The sequence below is a fragment of the Colobus angolensis genome, unplaced genomic scaffold, assembly GCF_000951035.1.
Source record: "Colobus angolensis palliatus isolate OR3802 unplaced genomic scaffold, Cang.pa_1.0 Scaffold74, whole genome shotgun sequence".
Classification (NCBI taxonomy): Eukaryota; Metazoa; Chordata; class Mammalia; order Primates; family Cercopithecidae; genus Colobus; species Colobus angolensis.
In genome coordinates this window covers 4,192,586-4,214,016 of record NW_012121154.1, presented here as the reverse complement: position 1 = coordinate 4,214,016, position 21,431 = coordinate 4,192,586, and the positions used below count along the sequence as shown (strand labels likewise).

The 21,431-nt window shown below is 34.0% G+C and overlaps 1 protein-coding gene across 1 annotated transcript in view; it reads right to left on the bottom strand.

Annotated features, from left to right (window-relative positions):
- Positions 1–21,431, bottom strand: part of PCLO (piccolo presynaptic cytomatrix protein) — a 406,268-nt gene that overhangs the window by 89,940 nt on the left and 294,897 nt on the right. The gene's annotated exons all lie outside the window — the stretch shown is intronic.

Genomic DNA, 21,431 nt, shown 5'->3' with positions numbered 1-21,431 from the left:
TATTGAATGTATAATGCTTGGACCAATTTTGTATAGGAAACAAACCAAACAATTAGAATCCCCAATATAATTTTCCTGTGGGGAACAAGCTACTAGAAGAATGTATTTGGTATTTTATCATGAAATGGGGGTAGTAGAAAAAAGTCATTTGGATTTCTCCATTTCAGAAACTGTTGTAGCTTCTATTTTGTCCAGATGAAATAGAATGCCACTTCGTGTCTTTGCCTTCGCTGCATGCCAGACATCCCTCAATAGAGGAATACTAGGAATGTTATAGGAAGGGCAGCTGCATGGGTATGTGACCTGTGTACCAGTACAAGGCCCTGTGCTCAGAAAGGCCTATGCTTGGTTTAATGCTCTATTGTTGTCATCTTGAAATTCTTAATAACATTTGAACAAAGAACCCACATTTTAATTTTGCATTGGGTTTTATAAATTATGTAGCTGGCCTGGCCTGACCTGGTCAGGGCATTTCATTTTTCCTCTTTATCTAAAAAGATAATTTCGTAGAAAAAATAAAAGTATAACATAATTAATATTTCAATATTTTACATCTAGCTCCTTTGGTCCATTTTATGTGAGCTGTCAGAATCATTGAGGGGTCCATGCGTGGCATGATTCACATTGTTCTGACATGCAGCTATGTGAACTGGGTATATATAGTAGATGAACTCATCCAAGGTAGTGCTGAAGTATTTGTGAACTCTACCAGCTTTATTTGAGAAAAATGTCTAAATACCACAATTATGTTGTTGAACCATTAGTTTTTTTTGTTTTTGTTTTTGTTTTTTCTCCAGACAGGTCTTACTCTGTTGCCCAGACTGGAGTGCAGTGTTGCGATCTCTGCTCACCACAAGCTCTGCTTTCCAGGCTCAAGGGATTCTCCTGTCTCAGCCTCTCAAGTAGCTGGGATTACAGGTGTGTGCCACCACGCCTGGCTAATTTTTGTATTTTTAGTAGAGACAGGGTTTTACCACATTGGCCAGGCTGGTCTCAAACTCCTAATCTCAAATGATCCACCCGCCTCAGCCTCCCAAAGTGCTGGGATTACAGGCATGAGCCACCATGCCTGGTCTGAACCATTAGGTTTAAAACGAGCTTCACAGATGCCTGTGTGAAATTACCTATTGATCATCATTGGCTCCAATGGGAAATTCTAAACATGGCATGATTGTATCTTTAAAAGTTTTAATGATTATGATATATGTTAGAAAGCATATTATCAGTTGCAAGTAAGAAAGGGAAAAGCTTTTAAACTATAGTCAAATGGTAAAAGAAGTCCATAAAAAGGCTCACAATAACACAAACAAGAATGACTTTTCTATAACTTACTCCAAGGAAACTTTATCTTCAGATGGGCCTTAGGTTTATTTCAACAATCCCAGGCTGTTGTACATATAAAATGAGAAAATTATGTAAAAGACAGTGACAACACCACTAAAGAAAAATATAGCATGCTGAAAGAGGAAAATAAAGCACTTTTTTAAAAAAATAAGGAAGAAGAGTACATTATAAACAGATGATTTTGAATTCAAAGTTATTATAATTCAGAAATTGCATTGTCACATTTCTGCAGGAGCATACTATGAAAAGGAATAGTCACTTATTTTCATGCTTTTTCTGTTGAATTTACCTGTTCATTCTTCACATGCCAAAATAAAAGGGCAAATTTACAAAACATAATTTTCCCGTAAAATTTTTAAAAATGCTTCTAAAAAACTACTATCGTAAATAAAATTTCTGAAAAAATTATACAGATAACTAGGGTCTTGCCTGGATAGATACCTGACACCGTAAACTACATGATCTGCTCCATACCACAATACACCAACGGAAATTCTTTTTGCCCCACCTCAGTTTCCCACCCTAGTTGTTTCAGTGCTGCAGTTCAAAAGATTGGGACAATTGTTCTATCCTGGCTCATTGCCCACAGTGAGACACCATAGAGAAGATGACCACTGAACACAGTCATTTAGTAATATTTCCCTTTTCTATTGTCTATCTTCCTACAAATTCTATGAGCCATATTAAAATAATGAATGATATACAGGTGTAACAAATCGCTCCTTGTTTATCTCAAAAGAGGTCCTAGTAGGTGTGAAAATTAAATATGGCATTTCAAATATATATGAAAAATATTTGTTAATTGTAAAATTATATAAACTATTTAAAAATGTATGCAAAAATGTGTTGAAAATTATTATGCTCTGTGGATGTTCAATATTGCATTTTATCATTTAATAGGTTTGGATGTAAGCATTTTCTATCTCAAGACAGCTTTTTACACTGCCTTTTAGAAAGATTTTCTGGAAAATAGTACCCATGTGAATTATATTTATTATTTAGTATTATGAGTAAACATTTGTATTTTCTTTACATTTAAATTATTACAAATTTCAGGTATGAAAGTGCACAGATGAGACTTCAATTAAATTCCTTGAAAGTACCTATTTTAATAGCTTATTGTTATTATTATTATTATTTATTTTTTGAGGCAGGGTCTCGCTCTGTCACCCAGGCTAGAGTGCAGTGGTATGATCTCGGCTCACTGCAACCTCTGCCTACCAGGTTCAAGTGATTCTCCTGTCTTAGCCTCCTGAGTAGCTGGGATTACAGGCACCCACCACCACTCCCAGCTAGTTTTTGCATTTTTAGTAGAGACAGGGTTTCACCACGTTGGCTAGCCTGGTCTTGAAATCCTGACCTCAAGTGATCCACTGTCCTCAGCCTCCCAAAGTGCTGGGATTACAGGTTTGAACCACCATGCCTGGCCTTTAATAGCTTTTAATAGGAAATTAAGACAGCCTGGATTTTTGCTGAATGTGTAGCAGTGATGATAGGATTTTTTTGCAAAGTCTCTCGCTTAATAGGCTACTAAACACTGAAAAAGACAATAATTAGGTAATTCTAGAACTTTAAAAATATTAACATAAAATATTCTCAAATATGTGTTTTCATAACCTCTAGGATTACTTAATACTCTATGCTCCTTAAAAGGGCAAAAGTTATTCCTCTCTTTATAATACAAAATTTCATGTTATGTTATTTCTTGATCTATATTTAATATTTACCATTACATCAAAAACATCTTATTGACTAAAATTATTCAGGTAGTTAAAACTCCTACAGGTTACTCTACACCCAAACATATGCCACACAAAAGTTCATGACGTTTGTTCATTTTATTCATTCCACATGTATTTTTCTAACACTTCATATGTGGTAGGTACTATGCAATTCATCACCTTTGTTTATGTCTAACATTTTATGATGTTATAAAAATTAATAAAAATGATAGTCTACTAGAAAACAATTGGAAATATCTAAGCAATTAGTAAAATAAAGATCATTCACACAGGAGGAAGTTCCAAAACTTCTGCAAGTATATGAAGAAAACCCTAGATTCATTAGTCATTAGAAAGCGCAAATTGAAGTCATAATATATTACCTAACTGTCAGCATATTGGGACACGTTTGAAAGCCATAAAATGCCATGTGTTGATTGGGATGTGGGATTGGTGACCTTGACTTCATCAAGGAGATATTCTTGGTAGATGGTTGTTCTGATTTATTCTCTCTCTATAATGTGACAATACTATGACTATAAGTAGATAAAATAAAACAACCTCTTGTTTACAATTTATAAACATGTAATTATTTTAATGAGAATGCACATGAGTGCAACTGTTCTGGAGGGCAGTCTGGCAGAATGTAGTTAAATTAAGCATATACACACTCTATCACCTAAAAATTCTCTTTGTGGGTATATATTTGTGAGGAGGTGGAGGTATCAAGCGAAATAAGCATTTAGAGTACTGTGAATGCTCATGATGAAAATACTTGGCAGAGGCTGGAAGAAACAGACCATACCAGGTGTTAACACCAGAAGGTGGATCCATCCTAAAGTCTTTGCCAAGTTAAAAACAAGTGAGAAACAGGATCTGACCTATAGGGTAATGGTATTTATGTTGATTTAAATAATATGCATGCAAAATAAATCATTACATATTTTATGAATAAATGCCAAGCATCTCATAAATTATAATAGTTGTTCACAGAAGGGAGAGAAGAATGGGAAAATAAAATAAGATACAGGAAAATGAATATGTTAATAAATGAATAAATAAATGAAAAAACACAGGAGTAGACCTTGAAAAAAATAAAAGCCCAAACCTAATTTTAAAATATGTAGTATAAATTGTTTGAAATTTGTTTGCTATCTTTTCCATACTAAGATTATTAATCGTGACTATAGGTTAATTTTCCAAATTTGAACAACCTCTCTCAGGAGTCTTCTATAAAGCACTAGCAGCAGCAGCAAAAGATCAGCTGAACTTGGCCATCTCCCCTGGCTGAGTCAATAGCAAACACATCTTGCAACTGGGTCTCAAATCAATTATACTAATCACTCATTCATTTTAATGTTAGGCAGTGTTAACGTATGAGAAAGACATAGATAAGTGGATTTTATTTTTCAAGTTTATATATTTTTCATATTTTACAATTTTGATCTATTTATATATTTATATAAAAGTGAGAAAGGTAAGAAGGATGGAAGAAAGGAAAGAAGGACGAAAGAAAAGAAGTAGTAAAAAGAAAGGGGGGAATTCTTTGATAAAGGAAAAAATTAGTATTTGAATAGTATCCTGCTTATTTACAGAATAAGGAGACACAGTCATAATAAGAGATTCAAAACTAAGGTATATTTTCCTGAGTATATTTATTTTGAAATATACAATAAACTATTTGTGATGGTTAATACTGAGTGTCAACTTGATTGGATTGAAGGATGCAAAGTATTGCTCCTGGGTGTGTCTGTGAGGGTGTTGCCAAATCAGATTAATATTTTAGTCAATGAGCTGGGAGAGGCTGACCCACCCTCAGTCTGGGTGGGCAGCAGCTAACCAGCTGCCAGTGTGGCTAGAATAAAGCAGGCAGAAGAAGTTGGAAAGAGAAGACTTGCTGAGTCTTCCGGCCTTCATCTTTCTCCTGTACTGAATGCTTCCTGCCCTTAGAACATCAGACTCCAAGTTCTTCAGCTTTTGGACTCTTGGATGTACATCGGTGGTTTGCAGGGACTCTTGGGCCTTTGAACATTGTTGGCTTCCTACTTTTGAGGTTTTGGGACTCAGGCTGATGCACTACTGGTTTCTTTGCTCCTCAACTTGCAGACGGCCTATCATGCGACTTTATGTTGTGATCGTGTGAGTCAGTTCTCCTTAATAAACTCCTTTTCATATATACATATATCCTATTAGTTCTATCTCTCTAGAGAACCCTGACTAATACACTATTGTTAAGTATATTCACTGTACTGTGCTATTGAAAACTGGATCTTAAACTTATTCTCTCCAACTGAATTTTTGTACCCATTAACCAACCTCTTCATGCCTCACTTCAAATCCTTCCCAGCCTTTGGCAACCATCATTTTATTCTCCATCTGTATGAGATCAACATTTTTAGCTCCTACATATGGAGTGAGAACATGCAATATTTTACTTTCTATGACTGGCTTATTTCATCTAACATCATGACCTCTAATTACAGCCATGTTGCTGCAGATGATGAGATCTCATTCCTTTGTTTGGATGAATAGAATTTCATGGTGTATACATGTACAATCTCTTTACCCATTTATAAAATGTTGAAGTTGAAAAGTATTGTGTTGAAGAGTTAATGTCATAATAATATTGCCATTTTTCATTATTATTATTGCTATTATTATTATTATTTTTTACTCATGGTCCAAACAAAACTTAAAATAGAGCCTCAGTATACAAAATATATAAAAATTGGCCTACTTTCATCAAAGCAGGCTCAATCTGCCTTCTAGCCCCCTCACCATTCTCCAGGTCCTATTCAATAGGTACTCTTAGACACACCTTGTTTCCCTGATGTACATGGGTTGTGAGTTTAAAATAACATCACAACCTGAATAAGGGCATAAGAACAATTGCTATTAACTAGGACACTGTTTCTTGAGATATACTGTAAGGAAGGTACTCTGAATTTCAGTTTATTGAAAATGAAATCTTAATTGGTTTAAAAACTAAAATTTTTTTTTTAACCCAATAACTATAGGAATAAGGCTTTCAAATAGAACTCTGTGTAATATTTAGCATTAAAAGTTAAAATTTGCCTCTCTCTCAATAAACAGAATACACACTACTTTTATACAGACAAATATTTTCTTTATCAGAAGGTTTATGAGCCACCTTGCTGCTGGTAGTTGACTCTTGACACTTCCTTTTCACCCTAATCAAATTGTGTTCACATGTCGTTTGGTTATTTACTAGTTGTGGCGCCCTTGCGCAAGTTGGTTAATCCTCCATCCTTGACTCCCTCAAGGGGATTGTACTTTCTAGATGACTGCGTTAGTTTCATTTCCATCCTATGATGGAGAGTACAATATGACAGAATGGGAAACACAAAACAGCTGCTTGTTTACAACTTGTGAATATGCATTTTTTGAGCTGAAGGTTTATATAAGACATTTCAAAAATACTTTAGGATCCTAAAATTTCCATTTTGTTCTTAATTATTTTCCTTATCTATAGCTGTTCTCGACATATATAGTAAAACTTCCCCAAGCATAGAAATCATGTCATCTAATTTTTCTTTTTTGCACTTCCCACATCTCCTCTCATGGCCTTCTCAGTGGCAGTTGTCCGGGTTCTTTGGCTTGGTCTTGGCTCCCCAGGACTCTAATGGTATCCCCCTTACCTAGTTCCTTTTCTCTCGGCATTGTTACATTGTTAGATTTGTAACATTTGGATTGGTTAACTCAGCATGGGACATCCAATCTTCAGTCTGAATCTAAATTTGGTTTAAATCTACATGCCAAGCAGACAAATATTTATCGTTAATGCCACTAAACCCAAAGTTGATTTAAATGCAAAATACCAAAATTTTACTCCATTATACGCTTAAAATATGTGACAAGTCATAATCTTATCTCTTCATAATATAAAGATAATTTTAAACTCATTAAAAATTTTAACACAAATTTTATAAATGAATATTCTTCCAAATTTTAGTAGTATTAAATATACATATATAGGAGATTTGCAGTATCACCCTACTCTTTTGCTTTAAGTCACTGTATTTTTATATTGAATATAAAATGAATGAAACAGATTGCTATGTAAACTTATATTCTATGATAATCTACTCTGTTTCCATCTTTAGGCAGGACTGTTGACAATAATTCTTTAGATAAATGTTATACAGCATGGATATCTTTTTAAATTGCTCAGAATTAGAGAAGGTAAATTCTATATTTGAAACTGTCATTGATTTGGGATGTGATCTTGGACAATTTACATTCCATGTACCTTCTTTCATACTCAAATTTTGTGAAGAACAAGCAATTAAAATTAGCAAAGTGTGGCTTGTATATATAAACTCCTAAATGAAATAAATTTACATATTTTTAAAACTTTTCATCACATTTTGAATAAAAAAAATTAAGAAATACCAAAGACTACAGTTGAATGGTCTGAGCTGACTGGTATTTCTTTACTAGGTCTGAGTATGTTGAAAGTATTTGGAGTCAATGACTTTTTTACTCACCTATCTAAAATAGATTTAGCTCCAATCACAAAAAAAGTATAATTGTAAAATAAACAAATTCTTACTTACATTACAGTATTAATGGTTAACAACAAAAAATATTTGTTCAAAAGGATTTCATGAATCAAATGTATTACAAAAGCACAAGTCACAACCATTTTTTAGGCTAATGTTATATGGTAAGCAAGATCCTTATAAGTACTCTAGTTTTAATCTGTTATACTATATATTTAAAAAGTGACACCTAAGAGGTGACATGACTTATCTAATATCCCACAGAATGGTAGTACAGAAATATGAACCCCAACCATCTCCCAGGCCAATACATATATCAGCAAATAGAAAAACTCATTAAACTTATGCCAACTAAACCTATATGCTAGCCCACCCGAAGGCAAACTATGTTCAAATAAGTGAAACTTAGCAAAAATAACATATATTATTTGTAATGCCATTTAAATTACAACACAACATGATAATTTGGAAATTGTATTAATTGCCTACATGCTGATATTATTTGGAGACTTGGACATGCAAAAACTGAGGATATTATTGAATGAAGAGAAAGTTGCTGTGGGATATATCACTTATGGCGAGTAAACAGTGACAGAAATGACTAAAATTTGATTGAGTCTCTTATCTCTTTTCCCCATCCCACTCCCAGAAGGGAAGACAGTGTCATATTTCTCAAGGTAGATTGATGCAAAATTATGCTGAACCTTACCGGGAAGGAAAATAATGTAAGAAGTATGAAAAGAATAGGAGGTGCAGAGTCAGTGCTAGGGAGGAAATGGTAGTTGTCCCTACTCCAAAAGAAGTAGGGACTGGCATCCTGCTTACTTATATTGTCTACGGAAGATGTCTAGCATATTTTTTTAAATAAAAATTGCCAAGAGGTGCCTTTAGAAAGTTGTACATTAGATTCTGTGACTCTCAGTGAAGGCAAAACTACTCTTGTGAAAACTTGGGCACAATTAAGGGAGCCACTCATTATCAGGGAAGTGTGCAGGCTTTGATATTGCACTCTTAGTGGTGTGGACTGATGTACAGAGGCCCAAACTCCAGTGTTCTAGAATGTGTAATACCCTCACTTGGAAGTTCCTCAAGGCACTTAGGGCAGGAAAGACCAAATGATGAATGCAATTCAATTTCCTACCAACAGATGAAAGAAAGATTGGAATTGATTACATTTGATTTACAGAAAAAGTAATATTTCTTGCACTTGAATATGACTGGTGCAAATATATGCTTTTTAAACATACTTAGCATGAATAAGGGAATATAATTAGCCATGATTTGTGGACTAACCTGTTAGAAGATTATCATGATAGGATTCGATTTCCAATCACTACGACCACTAAAACAATCTAGTCCAGTATTTCCTTGAAGGATTAGTATAGATGCCAAAAGCCACTTTATAGCTACAGTTCATTGTATTTCTCATTCTATGTGTTATTTGAAACAGACTGAATCAGAAAGCAGCTGAATGAGGCAGAATAAGGGATATGAGTATATTAGTATAATTTGATTGACCCCTAGAAAATAATATTACATGTGGAGTTATCCAATAACAGATATGTAATGTCATTATCTCACTTGAGGTAGATTGCAGTTTATAAGTTTATAATTTCTTCTTAGTTTAATATCACAATTTATTTGTTAGAATGCCCAGAATGGATGCTTTTTACTAACTTTCTAATAAAATGATATTAACAGATTAATACTGGTCTGCTGTGGTTTGAATGCCTCCTCAAAAACTCATGTTGCAATTTAATTGCCAATGTTACGGTATTGGGAGGTAGGTAGGACCTTTAAGAGATAATAAGGACAAGCCCTAATGGATGGATTAATGCCATTAACCCTAAGCCCAGTAATGCTGTGGTTCTGGCAGACTTGTGAAGGTACAACCTTGATGGTCTAGCACGAGATCTGGGAGAATTTTCTGGATTACCAGGCAGAGACTCTTGTTCTCTTCCCTTACTTTCTCCCAAACATAAAGTTTCTCTCTCTCTGTTCTGAGCCACATAAAGCTGGGGATTGAGTGACACAAGCACCCCTGTGGCCAACATCACCATGACTACACTGGGTCAGATCTAAAGCCAGCACAGCCCTGGATCTTGCCCAAGGCCTACTATAACCACTTCCTGTCTACTGCCTATGTTCACTCACAGCCCTGGAACTCTACAATTATCAGGTGGCAAAGCCAGCCAGGCCTGCATCTTTCCCTTCAGGGTGGCAAGGTCCACCAGGCCCCAGGTGGGTCCAGAAGTGCCATCCAGGAGCCAGGGACCAGAGTCAAAAATCTTAGAAGTCTACCTGGTGTTCTATTGTATTGCAGCTGAGCTGGCCCTCAAACAAGACGCAGTCCTTCCCACTCTTCCCTGCCTTTTCCAAAGGCAGAGGAGCCAAGCCTCACCCCGTAGACAGCATATCTCTTGTGGTTCCACATGAATTTCAAGATTTTTTTCTATTTCTATGAAATATTACATTGAAATTTTGGTAGGGGTTGCATTTAATCTGCAGATCACTTTGGTTAGCATGGACATTGTAATGATATTGGGTCTTCTGATCCATAGGCACATAATATTTTTTCTTTTATTTGTGTCTTTTTTAGTTTCTTTCATCAGTATTATCATTTTCAGTGCATAGATTTTTCACCTTCTTGGTTAAATTTATTCGCAAATAGTTTCTTTTTGTAGCTATCATATATGATATTTTAAAATCTCTTTTTCAGATAGTTTGTCAGTGTTTAGAAGTTCATAGTGTAGGCTGAGTATAGTATAGGCTGATTTTTGTATATTGATTTCATATCCTGTAACTTTACTGAATTTGTTTATTAATTATAACAGTATTTTGGTGGAGACTTGACTGTTTTCCATATATATGATCATGTCATCTGCAAATAGACAATTTTACTTTTTCTTCTCCAGTATAGATGTATTTTATTTCTTTTTCTTTCCCAGTGCTCTGGGTAGGACTTCCAGTACTATGTTGATGGAATTAATGAGAATGGATACACACGTCTTAGAAAAAATCTTTCAACTTTCCATCATTGAGTATGATATTAGTTGCAGATTTGTCATACATGGACTTTAATATTTTGAGGTATATTCCTTGTATAGACAATTTGTTGAGAGTTTGTTTATTTTTTTATCATGAGAGGATGTTGAATTTTGTCAAATGCTTCTACATTTATTGAGATGATCATATGCTTTTTGTTGTTCATTTTTTTAATGTATAGCACATGCATTGATTTATGTATGTTGAAATCTTGTTGCATCCCAATGATAAATCCCACTTGATTATGGTGTATGATCATTTTAATATGCTGTTGAATTCAGTATGTTAGTATTTTATTGAGGAGTTTTGCATCTATGTTCATCGGGGATATTGGTCTGTAATTTTCCTTTGCAGCATCCTTGTCTGGCCTTGGTGTCAGGGTAATACTGGCCTTACACAATGAGTTTTGAAGTGTTTCTCCCTCTTCAATTAAAATATTAATCTTTAATTAACATTTTTATACATAGCAATTGACCATGTTGTATTATTTCTTGTGAAGCATACTTTTAATATTTGGGTTGTGATAAAACCTATCTCCTCCTTTGTCAAAAGAAACATTTTATTTTCTTATACTATAGGATGAATACGTTTGAATTTTCCTTTTACTCTTAAATTTTGATTGAGAGATTTCTTTCTTATAACTTCTTTTTTCAGAAACATGATTTCCATTTTGTCTCATTTTACACATGATTTAAAGTTATACCTTAGTAATCTAAGCAAACTTCTGGGTATTTTATCTGTCAAATGATGTTATAAAATGAAATTTATATTGTCCCTATATCTATGTCCAGTGGAGATGGCGGTGGCAATGATGATGATTTTGCCACTAGTTCAAATAGCATTTATATTTGTTAGGAAACACTTTCCTAGTATAAATTGATGATATTTTATGTTAAAATCTATCATCTGAGTAGTAAGATACATTTAACTAACAGTTGAACAGTACAGAATATATGAATATCATAAACATTATCAACATAATGAAGGTTAAATTATTAATAATTCAGTAAGGATACTTAAAGCAGAGGAGGCAACAGTTAAGGCAAGCATTTCTCATTCCTAAATGCATTAACTACCCTAGCTTCCTAAGTCCATTCAATTAATTATTAATTTCTATGCAATCCATATAGTATTGGTTTAGTTTATTATTGTTAACTGGTTATGGTATTCATAAGATTTGATAGTATTTTAGTCTGTTTTCTGCTACTATGACAGAATAGCAGAGACTGAATAATTTATAAAGAGAAGAAATTTATTTCTCAAATTTCTTCAGGGTGGTAAGTCTGAGATGACAGCACTGGCATCTTGAGAGGACCTTCTTGCTGTGTCATGAAATGGTGAAAGGCATGCTCTTTTAAGTAAGCATACAACAGACAGAGAGAGTAAGAAAATCAGGTTGAACTCATCCTTTGTATCTGGAACCCACTTTTGGGATAACTGAAAAAAGAAGTTATAAGAAAGAAATCTCTCAATCAAAATTTAAGAGTAAAAGGAAAATTCAAACGTATTCATCCTATAGTATAAGAAAATAAAATGTTTCTTTTGACAAAGGAGGAGATAGGTTTTATCACAACCCAAATATTAAAAGTATGCTTCACAAGAAATAATACAACATGGTCAATTGCTATGTATAAAAATGTTAATTAAAGATTAATATTTTAATTGAAGAGGGAGAAACACTTCAAAACTCATTGTGTAAGGCCAGTATTACCCTGACACCAAGGCCAGACAAGGATGCTGCAAAGGAAAATTACAGACCAATATCCCCGATGAACATAGATGCAAAACTCCTCAATAAAATACTAACATACTGAATTCAACAGCATATTAAAATGATCATACACCATAATCAAGTGGGATTTATCATTGGGATGCAACAAGATTTCAACATACATAAATCAATGCATGTGCTATACATTAAAAAAATGAACAACAAAAAGCATATGATCATCTCAATAAATGTAGAAGCATTTGACAAAATTCAACATCCTCTCATGATAAAAAAATAAACAAACTCTCAACAAATTGTCTATACAAGGAATATACCTCAAAATATTAAAGTCCATGTATGACAAATCTGCAACTAATATCATACTCAATGATGGAAAGTTGAAAGTTTTTTTCTAAGACGTGTGTATCCATTCTCATTAATTCCATCAACATAGTACTGGAAGTCCTACCCAGAGCACTGGGAAAGAAAAAGAAATAAAATACATCTATACTGGAGAAGAAAAAGTAAAATTGTCTATTTGCAGATGACATGATCATATATATGGAAAACAGTCAAGTCTCCACCAAAATACTGTTATAATTAATAAACAAATTCAGTAAAGTTACAGGATATGAAATCAATATACAAAAATCAGCCTATACTATACTCAGCCTACACTATGAACTTCTAAACACTGACAAACTATCTGAAAAAGAGATTTTAAAATATCATATATGATAGCTACAAAGAGAAACTATTTGCGAATAAATTTAACCAAGAAGGTGAAAAATCTATGCACTGAAAATGATAATACTGATGAAAGAAACTAAAAAAGACACAAATAAAAGAAAAAATATTATGTGCCTATGGATCAGAAGACCCAATATCATTACAATGTCCATGCTAACCAAAGTGATCTGCAGATTAAATGCAACCCCTACCAAAATTTCAATGTAATATTTCATAGAAATAGAAAAAAATCTTGAAATTCATGTGGAACCACAAGAGATATGCTGTCTACGGGGTGAGGCTTGGCTCCTCTGCCTTTGGAAAAGGCAGGGAAGAGTGGGAAGGACTGCGTCTTGTTTGAGGGCCAGCTCAGCTGCAATACAATAGAACACCAGGTAGACTTCTAAGATTTTTGACTCTGGTCCCTGGCTCCTGGATGGCACTTCTGGACCCACCTGGGGCCTGGTGGACCTTGCCACCCTGAAGGGAAAGATGCAGGCCTGGCTGGCTTTGCCACCTGATAATTGTAGAGTTCCAGGGCTGTGAGTGAACATAGGCAGTAGACAGGAAGTGGTTATAGTAGGCCTTGGGCAAGATCCAGGGCTGTGCTGGCTTTAGATCTGACCCAGTGTAGTCATGGTGATGTTGGCCACAGGGGTGCTTGTGTCACTCAATCCCCAGCTTTATGTGGCTCAGAACAGAGAGAGAGAAACTTTATGTTTGGGAGAAAGTAAGGGAAGAGAACAAGAGTCTCTGCCTGGTAATCCAGAAAATTCTCCCAGATCTCGTGCTAGACCATCAAGGTTGTACCTTCACAAGTCTGCCAGAACCACAGCATTACTGGGCTTAGGGTGCCCCTAAAGCATACACAACTTAGATCATAACATCAAGTCATTTGAAATATCTGGAAAGCCTTCCCAAAAGGACAGTTACAAAAAAACCCAGAGAGTAAACACTACAATAAATACCTAACTCTTCAATGCCCAGACAGGAAAACATGGCCTCACCTAATGAACTAAATAAGCACCAAGAAACAATCCTGGATAAACAGAGATATGTGACCTTTTAGAGAAAGAACTTAAAATATTTCTGTTGAGGAAATGCAAAGAAACTCAAGAACACAGAGAAGGAATTCAGAATTCTATCAGATAAGTTTAACAGAGTATGAAATAACTAAAAGGAATCAAGCAGAAATTCTGGAGCTGAAAAATGCAATAGACACAGCTGAATAATGCATCAGAGGTCTTTAATAGAAGAACTGATCAAGCAAAAGAAAGGATTAGTGAGCTTGAATACAGGCTATTTTAACATACACCAAGAAGACATAAAAGAGAGAATTGTAAAAATAAAGCACACCTACAGGATCTAGGAAATGTCTCAAAAGGGCAAATCTAAGAGTTATTCACCTTAAAGAGGAAGTAGAGGAAGAGATTGGGATAGAAAGTTTATTCAAAGGGATAATGACAGAGAATGTCCCAAACCTACAGAAATATATCAACATCCAAGAACAAGAAGTTTATAGAGTGCCAAGCAGATTTAACCCAATAACGACTACCTAAAGGCATTTAATGATCAAACTCCCAAAGGTCAAGGGTAAAGCAGCAAGAGAAAAAAAAAAAAAATAACAGACAATAGAGCTCAAAAATATCTGGTAGCAGACTTTTCAGTGGAAACCTTACGGGCCAGGAGAGAGTGATATGACTTATTTAAAGTGCTGAAGAAAAAAAACCTTTTACCTTAGAATAGTATATCTGGTAAAAATATTCTTAAAACATGGAGAAATAAATACTTACCCAGATAAAAAAAAAGCTGAGAGATTTCAATACCAGAGCTGTCCTACAAGAAATGCTAAATGGGGTACACTTCAATCAGAAAGAAAAGGATAGTAATGAACAATAAATAATCACCTGATGGTCCAAAATTCATTGGTAATAGTATGTACACAGAAAAACACATACTATTGTAACACTGTAACCATAGTATGCACACTACTCTTATTCTAGGTAGAAGATTAAATGATGAACCAATCAAACATAATAACCACAACAACTTTTCAATATATAGCATAATAAGATATAAATAGAAAGAACCAAAAGCTAAAAAGTGGGGGAATGAAATTAAGGCATAGAGTTTTTATTAGTTTTCTTTTTGCTTGTTTTTTTATGCAAATAGTGTTAAGTTATTATCAGATTAAAATAATGGGTTATAAGATAGTATTTGCTAGCCTCAAGGTAACCTCAAACCAAAAAGCATACAATATATATGCAAAAAATAAAAAGCAAGAAACTAAATTATATCACTAGAGAAAAATCCACTAGAGAAAAACAGGAAGGAAAGAAAGAAGGAAGAGAAGATCAGAAAATAAACAACAAAATGGCAGGAGTAGGTTCTAACTTATCAGTAATAACATTGAATGTAAATGGACTAAACACTTCAATCAAAAGATATAGAGTGGCTGAATGGGTGAATAAACAAGACTCATTGTTCTGTTGCCTACAAGAAATATACTTAACCTGTAAAGACACACATAGACTGAAAATAAAGGGATGGATATAGATATTTCATGCCAATGAAAATCAAAAATGGAAACCCAGAAATTAGTAACAGGAGGAATTCTGGAAACTATTCAAATACATGGAGTCACTATACTTAGAAAAAGTAGATTTCAAGACAAAAGCTATAAGAGGAGACAAAGAAGGTCACTATATAATGATAAAGAGGTCAATTCGGCAAGAGAATATAACAATTTTAAATATATATGCATCCCACACTGGATCACCCAGATACGTAAAGGAAATATTAGAGCTAAAGAGAGAGGTAGGCTCCATTACAATAATAGCTGGAGACTTCAAAACCCCATTTTCAGCTGAAAATCAGACAAAGAAACATGAGACTTAATCTACACTATAGACCAAATGGATCCAATAGATATTTACAGAACATTTCATCCAAGAGCTGTGGAATACACATTCTTTTCCTCAGCACATGGATCATACTCAAGGATAGACCACATGTTAGGTCACAAAACAAGTTTTAAAACAGGCAAATAATGGAAATCACCAAGTATTTTCTCCTACTACAATGGAAAAATCTAGAAATAACAAGAGGAATTTTGGAAAGTACTCAAATACATAGAAATTAAACAATATGCTCCTGAATGACCAGTGGATCAATAAAGAAATTAAGAAATTGTAAAAATTTCTTGAAACAAACAATAACAGAAACACATACTAAAACCTATGCAAAAACATTACTGAGCAGGAAGTTTATAGCTATGTCTACACCAAAAAGAGAAAAAAGTTGAAATGATGCATCTTAAAGAACTGGAAAAGCAAGAGCAAACCAAACCCCAAATTAGTAGAAGAAAACAAATAATAAAGAACAGAGCAGAAATAAATGAAATCAAAATGATAAAAATACAAAAGCTCAACAAAACAAAAAATTGGTTGTTTGAAACAGATATATGAAAAAGTGCTTAACACCATTGATCATTAGAGAAATGAAAATCTAACTACAACGAAATATAATTTCACCCCAGTTAAAATGGCTTATGTCCAACAGACAGACAATAACAAATGCTGATGAGGATGTGGAGAAAAGAGAACCCTTGTCCACTGTTGGTGGGAATGTAAATTGCTACAATCAATATGGAGAACAGTTTGGAGGTTCCTCACAAAAGTAAAAACTGATTTATCATATTAACCAGCAATCCTACTGCTGGGTATATATCCAGGATAAAGGAAATCAGTTTATTGAGGAGATATTTGTATTCCTATGTTTACTGCTACACTGTTTACAACAGCTAAGAAGTGGAAGCAACCAGAGCAAGACTCCGTCTCAAAAAAAAAAAAAAAAAAATTGGAAGCAACCTAACTGTCCATCAACAGATGAATGAATAAAGAAAAGTTGGTACATATACACAATGGAGTACTATTCAGCCATAAAAAATAACAAGATCCAGTAATTTGTAACAACACGATGGAACTGGAGATCACCACATTACGTGAAATAAGCCAGGCACAAAAGACAAACATTGCATGTTCTCACTTATTTGTGGGATCTAAAAATCAAAAGTATTGAACTCATGGATATAGAGAGTAGAAGGATGGTTACTAGAAGTTGGAAATGGTAGTAGGGGGTTGGAGGGAAGGAAGGTGAGGATGGTTAAAGGGTACAAAAAATAGAATAAATAAGACCTACTATTCAATGGCACAAATAGTGTGACTATAATCAATAATAACTTAATTGTACATTTAAAAATAACCTAATGAATATAAATGTATTGTTTGTAACTCAAAAGATAAATGCTTGAGGGCATGGATACCTTATTCTCCATGATGTGCTTGTTTCTCTTTGCATGCCTGCATGAAAACATCTCATGTGCCTCATAAATATATATTTACTATTTATCCAAAGAATTAAAAATTAAAAAGTTATACTTCACTTATATTGGAGCCAATTATGCTACACGATTATTATGAATGATATAATCAAAATTAAAAGGGTAAAGTGGATGCATAATTTCTTTCATAATCGGAAGTGTCAAAGATGTAAATAACATAGAGAAGTCAGTTCAAACAATAAAGATATCAGTAACCATTTTATCATCCTGAGAGAATCTTCAAAGAAATAAAATTATGTGTCAAGTTATTTCATAAAAAGTGCAAATATTCTGTTCTTTGTATCACAATGAAGAATTAGGAAATAATTCACTTTGACTTGGTAGATGTTTAATAAATAACAAATGTCATTTGATCATTGACTTTTATTTGAAAAGTTATCAATTTCTTTAATAAATAGAATTCAATTCCAAATGCTATCATCAATATTAGAGTGTATACAACATCCTGCAATAATTGATTTTCCATTGAAAAATAAGAATTGGCTAAGAAAAAAACAGTTCAACAGCAATGTCTGCCAATTGAATAGAATACAACTTAACTACATTCCCTCCAGCTTTCTAATATTCATGTAGAGAAATTATTTCTCTAATTGTAAACAGGATTACAACTGTAAAAGTATTGGCAATATAGTTTTATATGAATAACAGAGGGTTTTCATATGTATACCATTTGATTGGTGGTTATTTCAGTTAAAAGGAGTAAAATTTAACCCATTTCACTTGTGGTAATACGTCTGGTATTAATAAGGAGCACCAATACAGGACTCACACAGAAAAGTTATTTTGCCTATTTTTTTTTCTCATTTTATCTTCACAGTAATCCAATAAAATAGACAGGGTAAGTAAATCCCCATTTTCACAATAAAAAACCCCACAGTTTTAGAAGCCACATTTGGTGGGTGTTTTGAAAAGCCAAGTCTCCTCATTCCTCATCTAAGTTAAGTAATTTTGGTATTATAAAGGCTTTTTTAACGTTTACGTTATATGGAATATCTAATTATAAACTTCTGGCAATTTTATAGCTAATATCTTAGATGTAAGTACATAATCAATATAAATAAATGTATTGAATTATAATAAAACATCACATCAAGTCCACAAATATTTAGTCAGTATGTGACAAAGAGGGTACTAAATTCTGGGCCACTTATATCAATTAGTTATGACTTCTGACATGATTACTCCTACCATGGAGTAGGAACATCATGAACAAATGCCCACAGAAGGCAAATAACATCATGGCTCTGGGATCAGAGTGGGGCTGGTGGGTGTGTAGATTGGAGGTGAGAATGGATAAAGGTGAGTTTGTATAGCTGGAATACGTTGTGGAAGGCTTACGGCTAACATTGTATTTGGACTTAATTAATTTGCTAATATTAAGACATAAAAGGAAAGGTTTACAATAATTAGATCATTATTTTAATAACCTCTTGCCATATGGAGAGGATGTATGCATTTCTACTCCAACTTCAGCAGGTTAGTGTCAGTTTCTTTTGTGTTTTCTCTGTTTCTTGTACATACTTCTATTGTTATTCTCAAAACATTATATTTTAATTTATTCATTTATGTAATTGCCTCTATTGTGACAATGTAGACATTAGTGAATGACAATTTGCTGAATGAATGAATGGATAAAATCAGAGACAGACTGGAAGCTCAGAGAATGGTCAAAATTTAACAAAAATAAGACAGGAATTCAAAATTGCAATTGACTATTAATTCTTACATGAAATACAGTTTTCAGAAAATATTGTCATGATGAAAAAATAGGACTGCTGAGAATCAGTTCTTGGAATCAATATAGTACTTAAATTCATTTTTTCCACAGTTTATGAATGCAAACTGTCTAAGCACTCTATGAGACTGAGAGATTTTTTTCACTTTTGTTCTCATAAATAAAGTGATATTGACACAGACATTTTCTTAAATAAATAAATATTAGACAACGATTTTCCTTCATAAATATTAAAACTGGCTCTTGGCTGCCTTTTATCCTACTGAGATGCAAATTACAAATGATAGAAATAAAAACATATTGAACTGCCACCTGTAGAACCACACAGATGCCAGGCTTGGTGGCTCACACCTGGAATCCCAGCACTTTGGGAGGCCAAGGTGGGCGGATCACCTGAGATCAGGAGTTCGAGACCAGCCTGGCCTATGTGGTGAAACCCCGCATGTACTAAAAATACAAAAATTAGCTGGGCATGGCAGCGGGTGACTGTAATCCCAGCTACTCAGGAGGCTGAGGCAGGAGAATCACTTGCACCAGGGAGGCAGAGGTTGCAGTGAGCCAAGATTGCACCATTGCACTCCAGCCTGGGTGACAGAGCAAGACTCTGTCTCAAAAAAAAAAAAAAAAAAAAAAGAACTACTCAAATAAACATTTATATGGTATAATTCCTACTAAAATATGTGTATTTATTGTGTTAATTTAAAATAAGATGTAAGACTTAGATGGAAAATACTCTGTTGGTTTGCTGTATTATGCAGGGATTTAAGTTTTAAAAAAAATGGTGAAGGGATTTTGTCTTATAAATGTGAATACCTATCAAATGAATGAACATATTGAGATCATTTTCATTAACCAAATTAAAAATACATATTGTGTTGATATATATGTATATCTATTATACATATATATAACTATTTCTCAACACCTCCTCGTTCCCACCTTGGTCTCAACTTATATAGGTTCTTAGCAACTCTCCTTGCTTCTACTCTTTACCTCTTTAAAACTATTCTTAATACAGCAGTAAGAGTGATCCTATTTAAACATCATTCAGCTTATGTCAGGTCAATTGCTTCTCATCTCACATGAGTAGACGTTGAAATCCTTACAATGGCCTGCAGGATTTGACCCCCGCTACTTCTCTGAGTTTTGGTATTCGCTCTCTCACGTGTTCACTCAGTTTCAGCCACGTTGGCTTCCTTTCTGTCTTGCTGTTCTTGGCACACACCAGGCATGCTCTTGCTCGGGATATTTGTGTCCTTGTCACTTCTCTGCCTATAATGCAAGACAACTCCCAGATCATTCTTTCCCATCCTTGGTGGCTTTACTGAATTTTTGCCTTCTTTCCAAAGCTTTCTCTTACCATCTCATCTCAAACTGCAACCACATCCTCCTACATGCCATACCCACCCTCTATGATATATTTTTCTCCTTAGCATTTATTACCATCTAATATATGACACTTAATATATTATAATATATGAAATATATTTAACATTTATATATATTAATATTTGTTATTACTTGTCTTAGCTATTAGAACATAAAACCCATGCTTTCTTCACTGAAGCCCTCACATGTCGAAGAAGAGAAATTGCTTTATACAATATGTACTAAAAAAAAAAACTTTGAAAAAATGAATGAATAAATAATGGCATTCAGCAAACTCAAGTGCTGTGGCTGACAGTGACTAGGATTTGGGGAATGAGTAGAGTATAAAAGGAAACAAAAGAACACACACACACACACACACAAACAAACACACACCTTTAGTATGAATTTCTTAAGTACGGAAGTAAAAACCTGCATTCTTGTAAGCTATTGTTTCCACTTCAGCACTTACCATTGTATCTGGAACAGTACTCCATTACTATGCTGAACAATTAAAAGTTAATGAAAATAAATGAGAACCTTAAAAGATCTGTATAGTTCCTTGACAATGTCTTGCCTTCAGGAGCTTATAGTCTTCTCTTAGAAACTACCTGAAAGTTACCTGGAATTCTTTCAAGTGGGGGAAATATCTGTAAGCTCCATTTAGTCATGGTATTGGTTCTAATGCAAGCAGTCAACCAATGTATTCTGCACTTCTTTAGTTCTGTATTTTCTTTCAATGAAACTAAAAGAATACATCTATCAAAATTAAACGGAAGACAAACATCATTAATTAAAAAAAAAGAGTTTTGGGCCAGGTGTGGTGGTTCAGGCCTATAATCCCAGAACTTTG